At 47.5% G+C, this 20,155-nt stretch overlaps 1 long non-coding RNA gene across 2 annotated transcripts; it reads right to left on the minus strand.

Moving 5' to 3' along the window:
- Positions 1-1,516: 1,516 nt before the first annotated feature.
- On the minus strand, positions 1,517-20,155 carry LOC130837135 (uncharacterized). 2 transcript variants are annotated; one of them, XR_009049255.1, is made up of 3 exons: positions 19,288-20,155; positions 18,278-18,412; positions 1,517-2,032 (listed from the first exon to the last, which is right to left on the minus strand). It is a non-coding gene; the product is annotated as an uncharacterized LOC130837135 (long non-coding RNA). The 2 variants fall into 2 exon arrangements; XR_009049256.1 differs by lacking the exon at positions 19,288-20,155 and adding an exon at positions 18,754-19,204.

Below are 20,155 nucleotides of genomic sequence, written 5' to 3' on the forward strand. Positions count from 1 at the left end.
AAGGAATTCAGGGTGGAAATCAGAAATAAGGCCCTCTGTGCCCTGGAAAAAAACTGGCAGAACAGGCCTTCAGATAGTTAGATATTTCTAGGTAAGGATTTTTATGAGCCCAATTCTTGCATCTTCTCATACCTAGAGAAACACTAACATCTTTGACGTAACATCTGCATTGGCTATTAGGGGAAAATGACAATTAAAACGGAGCAGCTGTGGTTCAGAGATCAAACATAATAATAGTAATAATAAAAAAAACTGGGTGACACTATGGGTGAGATTTGGGGCAGTTTCTTTTATTGCTAAGAACTTGAGTTTTCTGAGCTGTGTCAGACTTGGGATGCCACCAGCCATCCTCAAAACAATGTCTATTAGCAACTGGTAACTACAACCTTACTTCTTTTTTTTTTTTTTTTAATCTTTATTGGAGTATAATTGCTTTACAGTATTGTGTCAGTTTCTGCTGTACAACAAAGTGAAAGGGCCACATGTATACATATATCCCCATATCCCCTCCCTCTTGAGCCTCCCTCCCACCATCCCTATCCCACCCCTTTAAGTCTTCAGAAAGCATCAAGCTGGTCTCCCTGTGCACTGCATTAGCTTCCCACTAGCCATCTGTTTTACATTTGGTAGTGTGTATATGTTGATGCTACTCTCTCACTACGTCCCAGCTTCCCCTCTCCCTGGTGTCCTCAAGTCCGTTCTCTACCTCTGCACCTCTATTCCAACCCTGCCACTAGGTTCATCAGTACCATTTTTCTAGATTCCGTATGTATGCGTTAGCATCCAGTATTTGTTTTTCTCTTTCTGGCTTACTTCACTCTATGACAGACTCTAGGTCCATCCACCTCACCACAAATAGCTCAATTTCATCCCTTTTTATGGCTGAGTAATATTCCATTGTATATATGTGCCACATCTTTAACAACCTTACTTCTTAAAGGTCTCCTCTTGTAACTATTACATTTTTTAGACAATAAAATCGCTTCAGATCAAATGTTAACAAAAGAGAAAACGCATGTGTAGTGACCAATTGCTCCTGTCATTTATGTGTTAACGCCACATCAAAGGTTAAAACATACTTAGATTAAACCAGATAACTGGCTACCTGGCTACAAGTCTCCCCAAATGGCCAGGTAGAGACTAGATTTCAGGCTTACTCTCCTAAAAAAGAAATGAGATCTATTTTGTCTTATCAATGTTCATTCAGGTTGTCACTCCTCCAAATACTTCTAACTGGGTCTATTACACCTACATCAGTCACACTGGGCTAATAAAAGAGGATATATATATATATATGACCACACCAAATGGCTCCATTCCTTTGGGCAGGTAACCCAAGCACTGGCTCTATCTGGACCAGGATCAAAATTACTAAAAACACATAACATAGCTCTTATTCCTACTTGGGCCCCTGGCTACAATAATTCGTTTGCTAATCTTTGGCCTCTGTGTTTTTTTTTTTTAACTACTTGTTGAGTTCTGTCTGTAGACTTAAAAAAAATGCACAATGTGAGAGTTGCGCGTTAAGTTTTATTTGGGGCAACATTAGGACTGCAGTCCGGGAGACAGCATCCCAGAGAGCTCTGAGAAACTGTTCCAAAGAGGCAGGGGGGAAGCTCTGTACATATGTGGTTTGGTGAAAGGGAAAAACATGCAATCAAGCACATATTGTTTACAAAAGGTTACTGCTAGTCACAAGGAGAAGTCATCACCATGAAGGATTTTAGATATGAGGGGATACAAAAATTGGGCCCATAAAGTTGGCTCCTGAAAATATCTAACTATCTAACGACCTGTTCTGTGAGTTTTTCACAGAGCACAGAGCACCTCATTTCAGCTCTCCACACTGAACACCTTTCGGGGGGCGCTGGCAGTCAGCAGCTGCAGCAGCACATGACTTCATCTTTGTGGAGGTAGATGGCAGTGCCAATGGTGAACGCCAATTGTAGTTTTGTCTCTTCCAGATCACAACAGGTTCACATCAAGATAATGGCGAAGCAGAGGTTCCAGCCACTCCTCAGAACAGATCCTGCTGGAATAACAGCAAAAGTCACCCTGGGGCCCCTTAATAAGGCCGGGTGAGAGCTCTGTGACCCCAATTAGGTAGGGTCTACAAGCCCCTTGCCAGCCCGAAGACGCTACAGAAGACAGACCGTCGGCCGTCACCCTTCCAATGAAGATTTTTGGGGTTCACGTCTCTCAGGGGGGATTTGAAGTAGGAAACAGATGGGTCCCTGGGCCAGAGAACGGGTGTTTGTCAAATGGAGCAGAACTGAAGTTTTGTCCTCAGCCGGACAAGGACTAAGCCCGCTCTCCCTTTTCCATTGACATGGAAAGAATGAACTAGCAGTGGGGGAAAGTGCTGCAATGCAAATCGAAGTGATTGTTCTTTTTCCTCTTGAGAGCAAGGAAAACAAAGAGAACGACGAACAGGCTAGAGGAGAAAGATGACCTGGCCTGAAAGAGTTAAGCATGCCTTGTTTTACTCCAGCTGTCACTGATCTGTAGTCACTAGATTTTCACTTCACAGAGCTAACTCCCTGATACTTAACTCTGTGGGAGTTACATCCTGCCTCTCACTCCCTAACCTCATCTACAACTTGGAAGCTGCATTCTATACACTATAACAAACCATCCTCTGTAGTTTGTTTTGTATTTCAGGAAAGGTCTCTAGCCGATAAACAGGAGGCAAACCGACAACCAACAAACCGGCAGACACCAGTCACGGGGCGGCGGGGGTTGGGGGGGGGGGGTGACGCCAGCTATGATGGTTTTAGAATAATTCGAAGGAAAAAGAATGCAAGACCTCCACCAACTAAATCCTTATCACATACCCTAGACTGCGAGCCCCACGTATAAAATCTTCCCTGACTCCCAAGGACGGGGGGCACAGTTCTTGAGGCGCTAGCCTGCTGTGTCTTCCCTTTGCCTGGCAAAGGAAAATAAAGCCATCTCTCTCTTCCTCCAAAGTCTCTGTCTCCATATTTCTGTTAGACTTCGGAGCACAGAGTAGCCGTTATTACAGTAACACTAGGGCAGTGGATCTCACCCTGCAGATCCTGCCCCCAGGGGACATGATGCCACATCTGGGGACATCTGCAGGGGGTCCTGGCATCGAGGGGGTTGGGCCAGGGATGCTGCTTCCCCACCCCCTCCGACAGTGTCCAGGATGGCCCCAATGTCAGAGGTGCCAGGGTACCCTGGCCCAGGGAACGTGGAAGGGTGGTGGCGATGTTACCAAGCGAGGCCAGGGCTCCAACATCAGTTCTCCATGGACATCTCTTCGGGAGAATCCAGCAATACCCACCCTTGGGGGTGAAGTCCATGGCCACATCCTCAAAGCCTCCCAAGTCCTACACCATTCCACATGCTTGGGGGGTAGGGGTGGCCAAGGAGGGGAACCTGCACAGACAGTGTTGTTCTGATCTCGGCCTCCGCCCCCACCCCGTGCACTGTGGCGGCCTCACAGTGGTCACCTCCCAGCTGGAGGCCCCAGGAGCTCTCCGATGCAGGTCCAGAGGCTGAACGTGGCTCTCTGCTGTCAGACCAGCTCGTCCCACCTCACCCAGACCTGTCCCTGGTCTGCCCAGGCCCAGGCCCAGTGAGAGCACAGAGGGAACACGCAGGGAACAAGTCAACATCCCCCCAGGGGGACCAGGAGATCTTCGGACATTGAGGCCTCACAGCTCCTTCTGTGTCCCCACAGGACCTCAAGACATGCAGCAACTAGTCAGCTAAGAAGAGGTCTGAGAGAGGGACTTCCCTCGTGGTCCAGTGGTTAAGGCTCCACTCTCCCAATGCAGGGGGCCTGGGGTCAATCCCTGGTCAGAGACCTAGATCTCACATGCATGCCACAGCTAAGAGTTTGCATGCTGCAACTAAGGAGCCCACCTGCTGCAACTAAGACCTGACGCAGCCAAATAAATAAGTATATATTTAAAAAAAAAAAGAAATTTGGTTTTATTTTTTAAAAAAAAGGCCAGGACTCAAGGCTGGGAAGGAGAAGCTTCCACCCTTGAGAAATGGAAAGTCCTCCTGGAGGAAGAGGGCTTTTCTGCTCACTCACTTACAACCAATGCATCAGAAGCCCAGCAAACATCCCATCATCTTCTGGGTTCCCCTCGTGGAGAGGACAAGGTGCTGAGCACGTGGGGCTGCAGGGAGGTGAGGCGAGAGGAGCCAGGTGACCCCAGAACGCCCCAAGTCCTCCAGGCCGCCACATTCCTACCCCCAGAGACCTGCGGCCTCACCACACCCAGGGCCTGCCCACACCCCCACAGGAGGGACGGCAATATCCCCCTGTGCATGGGAGGAGACCAGCTCAGAGAGATGGGCTGTTTAAGGTGACAGATGAACTTGCAAGGAGGGTTCTGGAGCTGCATGCAAGAACAACAACAAAAAAACACCTTCCCGAGTCCCTCCCATCAGGAAGCACCCACGAGCCTCCTAGATAGCTTCTGCCACAAGAGGGCAGACAGCAGGATCAAGCAGTATCAGCAGTATTTTGTCTTGTGGAACTGAAAACCACAGCCACAGAAAGACAGAGAAAATGAAAAAGCAGAGGACTTTGTACCAGATGAAGGGACAGGATAAAGCCCCAGAAAAACAACTAAATGAAGAGGAGATAGGCACCCTTCCAGAAAAAGAATTCAGAATAATGATGGTGAAGATGATCCAGGACTTTGAAAAAAGACTGGATGCAAAGATTGAAAAGTTTACCAAAGACCTAGAAGAATTATAGAGCAAACAAACAGAGATATGCAACACAATAACTGAAAGGAAAAATATACTAGAAGGAACCAATAGCCGATGAACTGAGGCAGAAGGGCGAATAAGTGACCTGGAAGACAGAATGGTGATAATCACTGATATGGAAAAGAATAAGGAAAAAAGAATGAAAAGAACTGAAGACAGCCTAAGAGACCTCTGGGACAATGTTAAACACACCAACATTCGCATTATAGGGGTCCCAGAAGGAGAAGAGAGAGGGAAATGACCCAAGAAAATATTGGAAGGGATTATAGTTGAAAACTTCCCTAACATGGGAAAGGAAATAGCTGCCCAAGTCCAGGAAGTGCAGAGAGTCCCAGGCGGGATAAACCCAAGGAGAAACACGCCAAGACATATAGTAGTCAAATTGACAAAAATTAAAGACAGAGAAATGTTATTAAAAGCAACAAGGGAAAAAACGACAAATAACATACAAGGGAACGCCCATAAGGTTAACAGCTGATTTCTCAGCAAACTCTGCAAGCCAGAAGGGAGTGGCATGATATATTTAAAGGGATGAAAGGGAAGAACCTACAACCAAGAATACTCTACCCAGCTAGGATCTCATTCAGATTCGACGGAGAAATCAAAAGCTTTACAGACAAGCAACAGCTAAGAGAATTCGGCACCACCAAATCAGCCCTACAACAAATGCTAAAGGAACTTCTCTAGGCAGGAAACATAAGAGTGAAAGGATCTACAAAAACAAAACCAAAACAATGAAGAAAATGGTAATAGGAACATACATATCAATAATTACCTTGAATGTAAATGGACTAAGTGCACCAACCAAAAGACACAGACTGGCTGAATGGATACAAAAACAAGACCCATATATATGCTGTCTCCAAGAGACTCACTTCAGACCTAGGGACACATACAGACTGAAAGTGAGGGGATGGAAAAAGATATTCCATGCAAATGAAAATCAAAAGAAAGCTGGAGTAGCAACAGTCATATCAGATAAAATAGATTTTAAAATAAAAAATGTTACAAGAGACAAGAAAGGACATTACATAAAGATCAAGGGATTCATCCAAGAAGAGGAGATACCAATTATAAATATATATGCACCCAATATAGGAGCACCTCAATACATAAAGCAAATGCTAACAACTATGAAAGAGGAAATGCAAGGCAGAAATAGAGACACAGATATAGAGAACAAACACATGGACACCAAGTGGGGAAAGCAGGGAGGGTTGGGGGGGGATGAATTGGGAGATTGGGATACCAAATTGTACACTCTAAATATATGCTGTTTATTGTCTGTTAACTGTATCTCAATAAAAGCTCTTAAAAAAAAAAACAAGCCTTCCCCAACTCAGACATCAGCCAGCTGGGCGCCTGGGCCTCCATCCTGCCAGCCCTTGGCAGGACCACGCAGCATCCCCACCAAGGGAGGGTGCCCAAGACCAGGGACTCAGCCCACCTGGGGTGCCGGTCAGCAGCTGCCATCCGGTGAAGACATTGGTACCGCTGTCGTGGGCTGAAAAGCAGCAGCCGTGCCAGAATGTGGCCCTTTATTGTCCTAGGGCCCCTGTGGGAATGGTGGTTTCTGGGTCCTGTCTGGGCCTTCAGCGCTGATCACTGGCCATCCATCACTGACACCAGCCTCGGACAGGTCCCCATCCCGGGGGAAGAGGCTTAACGTGAAAGCCACCCCAACTTTAAGGTAGGGCACAGTCTCGTTAATAAGAAAAGACACCGCCCCTTAGCAGTGATGATACACCACACGGGCTGGGAATTCAGCACATGTGAGCTCAGGAAATTTCCGCAACCATCCAGTGTCTGCTCAGGCTGCCATAACTGGGCACTCATCCCATCGTGGGGCCCCACCCTCGTGACCTAATGACCTCCCAAAGGCCCCACCTCCCAGCACCATCACACAGGGGGTGGGGGAGGGAGCAGGAGTCAGCATGAACTTGGGGGCACGCATTCAGTCCACAGCAGATACTACCCATGGATATAAAAGGATGACCAAAGCGACAGATTTCAAAGTAGCCAGAACACCGCACTGAAGGGTCAGAGAGCTGAATGAACTTTGTCAGGACCACGCAACAGAAGTCTGCAGTGGTGCAAACAGGGGAGACTCCAGGTGGATGGGGAAATGTGGCCACGTGGGAGAATGAAGGGAAAAGGGGGGGGGGTGAACTTTCCCAGAACCGAAATAACTCCAGGCAGAGGGCTCCCTCGGGCCCCTACCGGCTGCCACTCCACAGCCTCTCCTGTCTTAGGTCTCTCTTTGCACTCAGGAGGATGACTGGTAACCCTGGTGAGCAGGACAGTTTATGCCTGTCCATCCCCAAAGGCTCCTCCGCCCATTTCTGCTGCCTGCACCTGGCCCTCGACATCATCCTCTCCCCACCGTCATCTCCAACTTCCTCTCCCATCTTTGTCACATCTCCTTTCCCTGTCCACTGCACTTCTCTCTCTGGCCCTGCCTCCCACCCTCGGGTCTGCATCATTCAGGGCCCCAAAGTCCCCGACAAGGACCCTCCCAGCACTCCATCCTCCATGCCCTGGACTCCTCACCGCCTGACCCTCCCCCCAACTCCCACGGCTCTGCCCCTGCCTTGTCATCATCCGCCAGGGACCCCCTCTGCTGCGGGTCAAATTGTGTCCTCCGAAAAGATGTGTTCAAGTCCCTACCCCCGGCACCTGAGAGTCATGGCAGATTTCATTAGTTGAGGTAAAATCATACTGGAGTAGGGTGGGCCTTTATCTAATGACCGGTGACCTTGTAAGAGGGAAACTTGGTCACAGGCACACAAGGAAAAGGCCATATGAAGATGCAGTGATGGGCTTACAAGCCAAGGAGCACCAAGCGAGTGCCGGCCCCACCAGGAGCTGGAGGAGGCAGGAAGGACCCTCTCCCAGAGCCTTCACAGGGCTTGAGACCCTGCCCATACCTTAATAAGCTCCTCTTGTTTGATGCCTTCTGGGTTGGTGGTCCTTTGTTAAGGCAGCCCCTTCCCCTCAGCACTCACTCCTGCTCAGACCATTTCAATCTCAAACCAAAACTTTCAGCTGACTCCCTCTTCCCTCCAGCTATGACTCTCTTCCAGCACCCAGAGGCCACCTGAAAGGCCCTGGTGCCAGCCGAGCTCTCCCAGGTGTGTCACCCACCCATGCAACTGAGACCCAGCACTCCACCTGCAACGCCAACACCCCCATGACCCACGAAGGAAAGAAATGAAAAGCTGGACTTCCTCTAAATTAAAACTTCTGCTCTGTGACAGGCACTGCTAAAAGAATGAGGAGAACTCAAGCCACAGACTGGGAGAAAAAAACCTGCAAAACTCATATCTGATGTAGGACTTGTATTGAAAATATATACTGAATGCTTAGGGACTTCCCTGGTGGTGCAGTGGTTAAGAATCCGCCTGCCAATGCAGGGGACACGGGTTTGATCCCTGGGCCAGGTATTCCCACATGCCGCTGAACAACTAAGCCCATGCGCCACAACTACTGAGCCTGCACTCTAGAGCCCGCAAGCCGCAACTATTGAGCCCATGTGCCACAATGACTGAAGCCCGTGCGCCTACTGCCCATGCTCTGCAACAAGAGAAGCCATTGCAATGAGAAGCCCGCACACAGCAACAAAGACCCAACACACCCAATAAACAAATTAAAAACAAAAGCAAACAAAAAAACCCCCAACCTACCTAAGGAAGCAAAAGACCTGTACTCCAAAAACTATAAGATACTGATGAAAGAAATCAAAGAGGACAGAAACAGAAAATAAATAAATAAATAAATAAATAAATAAATAAATAAATAAATAAAAATAAAGAGGACAGAAACAGATGGAGAGATAAATCATGTTCTTGGATTGGATATTGTTAAAATGACCATAGTACCCAACGCAACCTTAGATTCAAGATTCATTCAATCTATAGCTTCAGTGCAATTCCTATCAAATTACCAATGACATTTCTTCACATAACTAGAACAAAAAACTTTTAAATTTGTATGGAAACACAAAAGACCCCGAAAAGCCAAATCAATCTTGAAAAAGAAAAACAGAGCTGGAAGAATCAGACTCCCTGACTTCAGACCATACTACAAAACTATAGTCATCAAAACAGTATGGTAAGGGCGCAAAAACAGACATATAAATCAATGGAACAGGATACAAAGCCCAGAAATAAACCCACGCACTTATGGTCAATTAATCCATGACAAAGGAGGCAAGAATATACAATGGAGAAAAGACAGTCTCTTCAACAAGTAGTGCTGGGAAAACTGGACAGCTACATGTAAAAGAATCAAATTAGAACACTCTCTAACACCATGTACAAAATAAACTCAAAATTGATTAAAGACATAAATGTAGATCGAATACTATAAAACTCCTAGAGGAAAACATAGGCAGAACACTCTTTGACATAAATCGCAACAATATTTTTTTGGATCTGTCTCCTAGAGTAACAGAAATAAAAACAAAAAAGAAAACGAAACGGGACCCTAATTAAACTTAAAAGCTTTTGCTCAGCATAGGAAACCATAAACAAAACGAAAAGACAACCCACAGAATGGGAGAAAACACTTTCAAACGATGTTTTGAAATCATTAAACAAGGGATTGATTCCAAAATATACAAACAGCTCATACAGCTCTATATTTAAAAAAATCAAAAAACGGGCAGAAGATCTAAATAGACATTTCTCCAATGAAGACGTACAGATGGCCAAAAAGCACATGAAAAGATGCTCAACATTGCGAATTATTAGAGAAATGCAAATCAAAACTACAATGAGGTATCACTTCCCACCAGTCAGAATGGCCATCATCAAAAAGTCTACAAATAATAAATGCTGGAGAGGGTGTGGAGAAAAGGGAACCCTTCTACACTGTTGGTGGAAATATAAATTGGTACAGCCACCATGGAAAACAGTATGCAGGTTCCTTAAAAAAGTAAAAATAGAGCTACCATATAATCCAGCAATCCCACTCCTGGGCATACATCCAGAGAAAACCATAATTTGAAAAGATACATGTAACCCTATGTTCATAGCAGCACTATTTACAATAGTCAGGACATGGAAACAATCTAAGTGTCCATCTACACGTGAATGGATAAAGAAGATGTGGTACATATATACAATGGAATATTACTCAGCCATAAAAAAGAATGAAATATTGGTATTTGCAGCAACATGGATGGACCTACAGATGTCATACTGAGTGAAGTAAGCCAGACAGAGAAAGACAAACACCATGTTATATTGCTTATACATGGAATCTAAAATAATGACACAAATGAACTTATTTACAAAACAGAAACAGATTCACAGACATAGAAAACAAACTTATGATTACCAAAGGGGAGAGGGAGGGAGGGATAAATTAGGAGTTTTGTGATTAAAATAAATACTATTATATGGGCTTCCTAAGTGGCACAGTGGTTGAGAATCCACCTGCCAATGCAGGGGACACAGGTTCGATCCCTGCTCCAGGAAGATCCCACATGCTGAGGAGCAACTAAGCCCGTGCCCCACAACTATTGAGCCTGTGCTTTAGAGCCCGTGAGCCACAACTATTGAGCCCACGTGCTGCAACTACTGAAGCCCATGCGCCTAGAGCCGGAGCTCCGCAACAAGAGAAGCCACGGCAATGAGGAGCCCATGCACCGCAACGAAGAGTAGCCCCCACTCACTGCAACTAAAAAGAAAGCCCGCGCACAGCAAAAAAAGACCCAACATAGACAATAAAATAATAAATAAATAAATAAATTTATTAAAATATATATATATATATACTATTATAGATAAAATAGATAACCAATAAGGTCGTACTGTATATCACAGGGAACTATACTCAATATCTTGTAATAACCTATAATGGTAATTATCTTAGAAAGAATAGATATATATGTATAACTGAATCACTTTGCTCTACACCTGAAACAGCACAACATTGTAAATCAACTATATTTCAATAAAATTTTTTAAAAGTGTATTATACATACTGCTTTGTAACATTTTCATTTAATAATATATATTGAACATTTTCCTGTCATCAGATAATCTAAAATACAATTTTAGCTATGTGAAATACAATTTACATTTATGCAAACTTTCCAAAGCTACAGAAAAATTCCACACTGTTCAAGGATGCTCACACAGGTAGTAAAAGTATAACAACATGAACAAGAAAGGCACACAGATGCTAAACACTGCTTACTTCTAGGGAGGCAGGAAGGGGCTTCAGAGAAAGCTTGAAATACACGTTTTACATTTTTATGTGGCCAGAATGCCACATTGTTCAATTTTATTAAACCTGGGTGGCAAATGGGGGGGGGAGGATTTATCTTATTGCTCTCTGAACTTCCCTTTGTTAGAACTATCTCACACTTGACATAAAACAAAATGCACATGGAAGGAAATGGTTTAAATGTCCTGAACACAAGATTCAAGAATTGGCTTTTGAAAATAATTTGTGATGAAACTGAATAATAATGAGAATGTGCTGCTGGTCAGAAATTGATCTGTACCCTTTTGTATGTGCGACGGATGGTGATAAAACTCTCAGCTGCACTCACACTTGCCAGGAGCAAGACACTGCCCGAAACGCTTCCGTGTTGGCCCATCAAGGCCTCCCCAGGCGAAGGCCACCAGCACATGCCAGGGTTGAACAGAGTGGCTTATCACTGCCTGCAGTCAGGGAGGGCACACAGCATGAGGGACCAAGGCGCTGCACTAAGAGGGTGCTAGGAAAGACTTCCAGTGACTTGGCGTACGTGCGGTGATACTGAGGGACTTCCCTGGTGGTCCAGTGGTTAGGACTCTCACTGGTACTCTTGCTGCTGGGGGCCTGGGTTCCATCCCTGGTTGGGGAACTAAGATCCTGCAAGATGAGGCGAGAAAAAAGAGAGAGAGAGAGAGAAAGACAGGAGGGGGGACGAGGCAGGGAGGGAGGGAGGAAGGGAGGGAGGGAGGGAGGAAGGGAGGGAGGGAGGGAGGGAGGAAGTAGGAAATTAGGAAACTAGGTTTGGTGATATTGTGGAAGGCTTAAGAAGAGCCAGGCTTTGCTCTGGATTGGATGCTGTCAGAAAGCAGGGGTAATTCTGTGACTGGGTATCTCATCTCCAGGAAGGAGAAGCTGAAGCTGTGATTGGCACAGAAGCAGCTTTCACTCCCACTAGTCAAGAAAGGGGATAGAATGATCCTTTTTGTGATATGGACAGTGCTTTTGATGAGTCTGTTTTCCAAGAATTACAGAATGTTCTGTGTTTGTCCTAATCCATCAGGGTCACAGGGTGGCCTTGCCTATGTCCACAACCTGTGAAAAACAGAACATCGCTGCCCAGCTATGCCCGGGCTGGCTCCCCACTGTCGAGAGCTGCTTTTCTCCTTTATTTAATCATCACAACAACCTAAGAGTCAGATACTATTATTGTGAAGCCCATTTTACAGTTGAAACAGGGACAAAGAAGTTAAATAGTCTCCTCTAAGTCATACTAGAGCTAAAAAGTGGTAGGGACTGATTCCCACGAACCTGGTTCCAAAATCTATGTCCTAACCCACTCCACAAGCTGCCCATCCCCCAGCACGACAAGCCCTTGGTTATAACCAAGTGTTCACAGCTGCCCATTTCTTAACTTCTGGTTTGTCTTGACCAAAACTTTAGTTAGGCGTCTCTCCTTCCCACAGGACCCTGAATCTGTCTGCATGCCTGAGCAAGCACTGAAAACGTGGCCCGGAACTCACCCTTATCAGCTTATCCTGGGGACCCGCTGACCGCACCCAGACACTCTGCATACCTCTCAGGTCATTTCCCCTTAAAAGATTCTGGTTAGGGACTTCCTGGTGGTGCAGTGCTTAAGACTTTGCACTCCCAATGCAGGGGGCCCCGGTTCCAGCTCTGGTCGGGGAACTAGATCCCACATGCACCCTCCAACTGAGTTCACATGCCACAACTAAGGAGCCTGTGAGCCAAACGAAGGAGCCCACCTGCCGCAACTAAGACCCCGTGCAAAAAATAAGTAAAAAAAAAAAAAAAAAAAAAGATTCTGGTTGTCTCTTCTTGCCCTTTCTTACCCATTTTTTTTTTAAGGCTTCTTCTGTTTGATTTTGAGACTCCTACAGATTTCTGAGATCGGAGCATTCTCCCAACTGCAAGTCTTTCCTCTCCATAAAGTCTCTCCCTACTTAAGTCTGCAGAGGTAAATGATGACAGCAGCAATACAAATAGATCAACAATGTTGGCACTTAGCACGACGTGCAGGGAACATGTCTGGGGCCTCTCTTACATCAATTCCCCTATTTATAAAAAGAGAAACTGAGGCACCGGGTGGGGGCGCAACTCGCCCACCACGGCAGTGGGACCCGCGGCCAGGAAGCCCCTCTGGACTCCTAGACCGACGCCGGCGGGTCGCGCACTCCTGGGGTGAAAACGTCAGGAGCCCCTACCTAGGTCCCCGAGGTCCACTGGCCTTCGGAGCCACCTCCACGGGGCGGCAGACGGCGTCAAAGCGACGCCACCCGCTGCCCTTAGAGCTCCGCCCCGGCCCGTACCGTACTGCGCCTCGTCGAGCCCCGCCGGCCTCGGAGAACCAGGGTCGCTCCCAGAGGTGGACGGAGGACCAAACTCGGAAGCCGCCTGGTCAGCAGGAACTACCACGTGCGCTCGGAGGCAGGAGGAGATGGAGCGGTCCCGGGATGGGCGGGACCTCTGAGGGGGGCGGGGCGAGCAGCCTCATCCAATCATGGGGGAAAAGCGCTGGAGTTCCCGCTCCCTGCAACGTGATTGGGCTCTAAGGGCAGAATCCGCGCTCCTAGGGCGTGCCGGGAGAGCCCCGTGGGCGTGTCGGGAACTGCCCCCACCCTTCTGGGCGTGCCCAACAGATGACGCTTCCTCGGGGGGCGTGGTTTGCATTTGTCTCCTCCCCTGCGTAGTGGTTTTTTTCCATCCCCTCATCCCTCCACCCCGCCCCCACCACCCATGCTCAAGGAAGTTTTATTTTTCTTCATTTTTTGTAAGGCTATTGAATGTTATGCCCATATTTAGGATTTTCTCTTAATTTTTGTACAAAAATGGGATCATTTCATACACACTTTTGTGCAACTAGTTTTTTGTTGTTGTTTTTTTTTACTAAATAATACAATGATAACCTGCCCAAAGCAGAGGGTCTCTTTAAAGGTGAAGGCCTTTTTGTGGCAATCCTTTGTCAATAAAAAAGATTGTCCCAATCCAAACACCCTGTGCCCCAGCATCCTCACCAAAGAAAAACATTGTCACCAGGGGTTTTGTGTAACCTTTCAAAGACTTTCTGTGTGTGCAAAATAATAATAATAATGCAGCCTATAAATACTCATTAAGCATCGCCTATGTCCCAGACTGCTCTCTGCACTGGACCGTACGGTAGTAAATGACTACAAAAATCCTTTATGCTTTTTATATTCCAATAATGACAGACAAGAAATAACCGTACTAACGAGTAGCATATATAATAAATACAATATCTCCCAGTACGGGGACACATGGTAAGGGCACAATACACAGGTAAGGCACAGGGCAGTGGCTGTGAGCACCTCTCCCAGGCCCAGCACAGATTCCCATCACACACAGGGAAGCCTCCGCTCTGCCCTGACCCCCACCTCCCCACCCCCCACCTCCCCAGAGACCCAGCCCCAGCCTTTTCCAGGTTCTAAAAAGGATGCTTCTTGTGGTGTGCTCCAAGGACAAAGAACACGATAGCCTCAAAGGGCCAACTCTGCCGGAACAAGTGCTACAGGACTCCTATCACTCTGTACAATGCAACAACTGCAATGTCCCAAAGCTGTCCCAAACAGCATGCCACGTCCCTTGCCCATCCCATATAAGGAAAGATATTTGCCCCATTTTTCTCCCGCTCGGCACACTAACAGTATACATACTCTGCCCAGTCAGCAGATAACTGCAGGTTCCCTGGCTATAAACACAGGCAAGCAACCCATGCTCGGGGTCAACTTTCCCTGGCTACCAGGAAGTCGCCCTGCTTTCTTGCAGCGACTCTTCTCTCTAATAAACTCTATCTTCCTTGCATTCTGCCTTGTGTCTGGAAATTTTTTTCCAACCCGTGCTCAGACCATGACACTTCTGGTGCTGGAGTGCTCACCCAGGATGACTGAATAGGGGTTGGGACGAGCGTGGGGATATGTTTATATAAAGTGAAAAGACAACCTACAGAGCAGGAGGAAATAATTGGAAATCATGTATCTGATAAGGGAATTGTATCTAGAATAGATTTTTAAACACTCCTACAACTCAATAATAAAAAGGCAAATTATCCAATAAAAACGGGCAAAGGATCTAACTAGACATTTCTCCAAGGGAGATACACACACAGCCAATAAGCACATGAAACGATGCTCAACAGCATGAGTCACCACGGAAACGAAAACCCGAATGGCAACAAGGTACCATGGCACACTCACCTGGCAGTTAGAATCAAAGGCAAATGACAACAAGCCTTGGGGATATGTGGAGAAATGAGACTCCCCATTCACTGCTGGTGGGAACGTAAAATGGGGTAGCTGCTGTGGAAAAGGATCTGGCGGTCCCTCAGTAATTAAACATAGTTAACACATGACCCAGCAATCCCACTCCTAGGTATCTAGCAAAAGAGTTGAGATCGGGTCAAACAGATACTTGTACACAAATGTTCACAACAGCCAAAAGGTGGAAGCAACCCAAGTGTCCATCAACACGTCACCAACCAGGGTTCCTGGCTTCCCCAGTCAATAGAAATGGATCAGAGACCAGACAAGAGATTCAGGCCAGGCTTTACTGGGGCCCCTGCTGCAGCAGGGGGGAGCGAGAACAGACAACAGGTTCCCTTGCTCCCCAAGGAGGGGGCAAGCTTGTTCCTTATGTGGGGTGAAGGTAGGAGTCAGACAGGAGGGATGGCTTAGGTGTTTTCCACACCCCTTGGGTGGGATTGTGTGCAGGGGGCATGCACAGTACCCAGCTTTTGCTCCCGACACCTTGTTTTTGTTCCAGGCTCTTCAAAAGTGGCCGTTGGGTTTTTTGGTCTCTTTGTATCTTTTGGGTTCAGAACTGCACATGTGCCCAGTTGTTTTTTTTTGTCCCATACAGTTTGTTTGTGTTTTGCTGCTGGAGATGTGTGTCCGGGTGCAGGCACTGCAGCAAAGGGTCCCAGGTCTCAGCCTGTCTCAAACAGATGAATGGATAAACATGAGGTCCATCCTTACACAAGAATATTATTCAGCCTTAAAAAGGAAGGGGATTCCGACACCCGCTACAACGTGGATGAACCTTGAAAACATTACGAAAGAAGCCAATCACAAAAGACCACATTCTATATGACTCTATTCATACAAAATATCCCAAAAGGGGAAATACATAAAGAAGGTAGATTAGTGGTTGCTTAGGGCTGGGTGGGGGTAGGGGGTGATAGGTAAAAGATACAGGGTTTCTTTTTGAGGTAGTGACCATATTCTCAAATTTTGCTGATGGTTGTACAACTCTATGAACACAAAAAGCCATGAAACTGTACATTTCAAATGGTGAATTGCATGGTACCCGAGTTGTAGTTCAATGAAGCTGTCTTTTAAAAAAAACACACACAACTAAGCTTTTTTCTTTAAGAACTTTCATTGAGATACAACTGACATACAATCAACTGCATATATTTAAAGTACAATTTGATTGTTTTTCTTATTAGTAATGTATATATGGCAACCCCAATCTCCCAATTCATCCCACCCTAAAAGCCCCCGCTTTCCCCACTTGGTGTCCATATGTTTGTTCTCTACATTTGTGTCTATCTCTGCCTTGCAAACTGGTTGATTTGTACCATTTTTCTATATTCTGCATATATGTGTTAATATAAGATATTTGTTTTTCTGACTCACTTCACTCTGTATGACAGTCTCTAGGTCCATCCATGTCTGTACAAATGTCCCAGTTTCACTCCTTTTTACAGCTGTGTAATATTCTATTCACACTAAGTTCTTTAAATAAAAACAAGATTTGTGGCTACTGGCTTTATTGGACAGCACATGCCTCCATGAAAGAAAAACACCAAAAAAATCACAGTTGTCAAACACTGAAAATTTCCAGAGTTCACTCTGAGAAATCAGACATAGTAGGAAAAAAAATAACTGTGGACTAAAATTAACAGGAGAATCAAATCTTCTTAGAAAAACTGAGCTCTGCAAAACCTGGCCAGGGCACCTCCTCACAGAAGGAAACTTCAAAAAGAAACAAAGCTAGCTTCAGTGAGTAACTTGAGCACCGCCACACAACTGAGGGCTGACTCAACCCTTCCACGTGACCATGAACTTGAGAGCTGTGGACTTTCAAGTACTGGCCAGAATCCAGAGGGAAAGCTCTTTTCACACCCTGGGAGCCACTCTGGGGACCATGTGGCAGTTTCTATTACAATTTAAAATGTACACATCAATTGCCTTCTTGGGCTTCAAAAACACACGTTGATATACGCAGAGATCTGAAAACTCACAAAAGCAACTGGAAATGTTGATGGGTTTCCAGGGGCCCAACACAGGGACTGACATGGGAGGAGACCTCTTTTTTCACAGTATACCATTGTGTACTCTACGTTGCCCGATATTTCACACGAGAATTTGTTCACTTAACTACACAAATTGAGACAGGCTTGCACCTGGAACACCAGAATCTGTAGAGACAGAATACAAAGAAACTATAAGGGACCAAAAATAACTGCACGGCATGCAGTTGGGGCAAATTATGAACAAGATACAAAAAGACCAAAAATCCAACTTCTACTTCTGAGGTGTTGGGGGCAAAAGCAGGGTACTGCATGTGATACCTGCACACAGAACCACCAAGGGGGTGAGGCCACCTAAGCCACCTCTCTGGCTGGACTCATGGACCTGCCTGCCCCATCCCATTCAAAGGACCAGCTCCCCCACCTCCGGGAGCGAGCAAGGGCACCTGTTACTTGTTTTCACTCCCTTGAAGCAAGAGTCCCAATAAAGCCTTGCCTGAATTCCACATCTGGCCTCTTATCAATTTCTGTTGATTAAAGAGTCCAAGGAACCGAGTTGGTAACAAAAGTAAAACACTGAAAAAATAAAATACCACATACAAAGAAGCCATCAGGAACTAATTACACCTTCGGGTACATACTGGTTCTCAACCAAGGGCAACTCTGGCCCCTGGGAGGACCTTGGCAGTGTCTGGAGACATTTTTTTTTTTTTTTTAATTTTTTTTTTTTTTTTGGAGACAGTTTTGAAGCTCACGACTGATTGAGGGAGGGGCTGCTACTGGCATCTGGTGCAAGGAGACCATGGATGCTGCTCCACACCCTACAGTGCACAGGATGGCCCCCCCAAAAGAACTATCTGGTACTGTCAGCGGGGCCGAATTTCAGCAACCCTGGGGTATAAAAACTAAATCTCAAAAATAATGTTGAAGGAAGAGAGGGGAAAAAAGTAGGCAATATGTTCAGTAGTATTCTGTTACGGCAGTTTTTTTTTTTAATTAATTTAATTTGGCTGCATCAGGTCTTACTTGCAGCATGGGGGCTCTGTGTCCAGGGGCAGGCTTCTCTCTAGTTGTGGCACCCGCGGTTCTACAGCTCGCAAGCTCAGTTGCCCTGAAGCACGTGGGATCTTAGTTCCCCAATCCGGGATCAGACCGAGTCCCCTGCATTGGAAAGTAGATTCTTAACCACTGGCCCACTAGGGAAGTCCCCATTATGGCAGTTTTTAAACACACACACACACCCCCAACCAACAAATCAACCAACCAACCAACCAACCAAAGAAACAAAAAACCTACATACACAGACTAAAAAGGTCACGTCAAATTAGAAATGCCTGTCGCTGGGGGCGGGGGAGGGGAACAAATCTCTCTACTGTTTTACCAGCGTGTGCAGCAAATATGGCGGAATGTTAACATTTGTACATTACTTGTGTACATTTCTCTCAGTTATTTCATTAAAAAGCAAATATGGAAATGGTGTTTCGTGGAGATTAAGGAATCACCTTGGATCTGGAAGACGATCATCTCTCTGAAAATTTACCAATAGAATAATAACGATATCACGGTATCTAATAGACGTCTACTCCACGTCATGCACTACTCACTCCATCCAGGGTTTCTCCACCTCCGCACTATTAAACGTTGAGGATAACCCTCAGTTGTAAGTGCGGCCCCACTCAGTGCAGGGTGTTGAGAAGCGTCCCCGGCTTCCACCCGCTAGAGGCCAGCAGCAGCCCCCTCCACCCCCCACGGGGGACCAAATGTCTCCGGATAGTGTCACGTGTCCCTGGGGGATAAAACTGCCCCACAGATGAAACATCACTGCTCTAGACCATTCATGTGATACCAGAGTCTTTTCTCCCAAGTCCAAGGTCGTAACTGCTGTCATTGTGCTACGTGCACTTAAGGGTCTGAGACTTTAACGTGAGGACGATGACGACCTGACACCAGTAATAATCATCACTTTTTTTGGGGGGGGGGGGGACCCGCGGACCGCAGGGCTTGTGGGATCTTCGTTCCCAGACCAGGCACTGCACCTGCGCCCTCGGCGGTGGAAGCGCGGAGTCCGAACCACTGGGCCGCCAGGGAATTCCGATAAGAACCAACCCTGCACATCGCGCTCACCACGTGCTAAGTGCAGGTACGCTAGAGACGCGGAAACACGCCCCGAGGCTTAACGTCGCGGGAGAGCCGAGCAAGGCCTGGGGCCGGATGGGCTCGCGCACTGGACGCGCGTGAGGCGGCAACACCCCGCGGAGAAAACAAGTCCCAGCCCCGACTCGCATCGGGCCGGGAGGGCGGGGGGAGCAGCGCCGACGGCTCGCGCGTCCCCGGAGACCGCGCCGTAGCTGCGAGGCGCCGCGACCCTCCCGGCGTGAGCCGCTCCCGCCCGCGGACAGCGCAGCTCCGCGCCCCCGCGCCGTCCGCACGAAGACGCGCGCGTCTGCCGCCTGGGAGACCCGGCTGCCCCGGACTCCCCTAGGCGCGGGACTCCGCAAGAGGCCTCCCGACAGACGGCCGCACGCGCCCACCTCCGCGGCTCCCCGGAGACGGGGCCCGGGTCCGCGCCGCGATCCACACCCGACGCGGACCCGCCGGCACCGGGCTCGGCTGCGCTCTGGGCCGGCGACGGCCAGGCTGCAGTCCGTCTCAGCGACCCCGGCCCCGCCCCCCGAGTCCCGGGGTGGGTCCCGCCGGGTCCTGGGGTCAGGGGGTCAGAGGGTCAGGGGGCCCCGCGCCGCCCCCCACACCCCCGGGGCGCGGCCGCGTCCCCTCCGCCGCGCCCCCATCCGGCCAGGACCCGGAGCGCGCGCTCTTAATGGAACCGGGCCCGGCCTCTGACCCCTTCCAGGCGCCGCCCGCCCCTCCTCCAGCCCCGGCTGACGCGCGGACACGGGGAGACCG

This window comes from Hippopotamus amphibius, chromosome 15 (assembly GCF_030028045.1).
Source record: "Hippopotamus amphibius kiboko isolate mHipAmp2 chromosome 15, mHipAmp2.hap2, whole genome shotgun sequence".
Lineage (NCBI taxonomy): Eukaryota > Metazoa > Chordata > Mammalia > Artiodactyla > Hippopotamidae > Hippopotamus > Hippopotamus amphibius.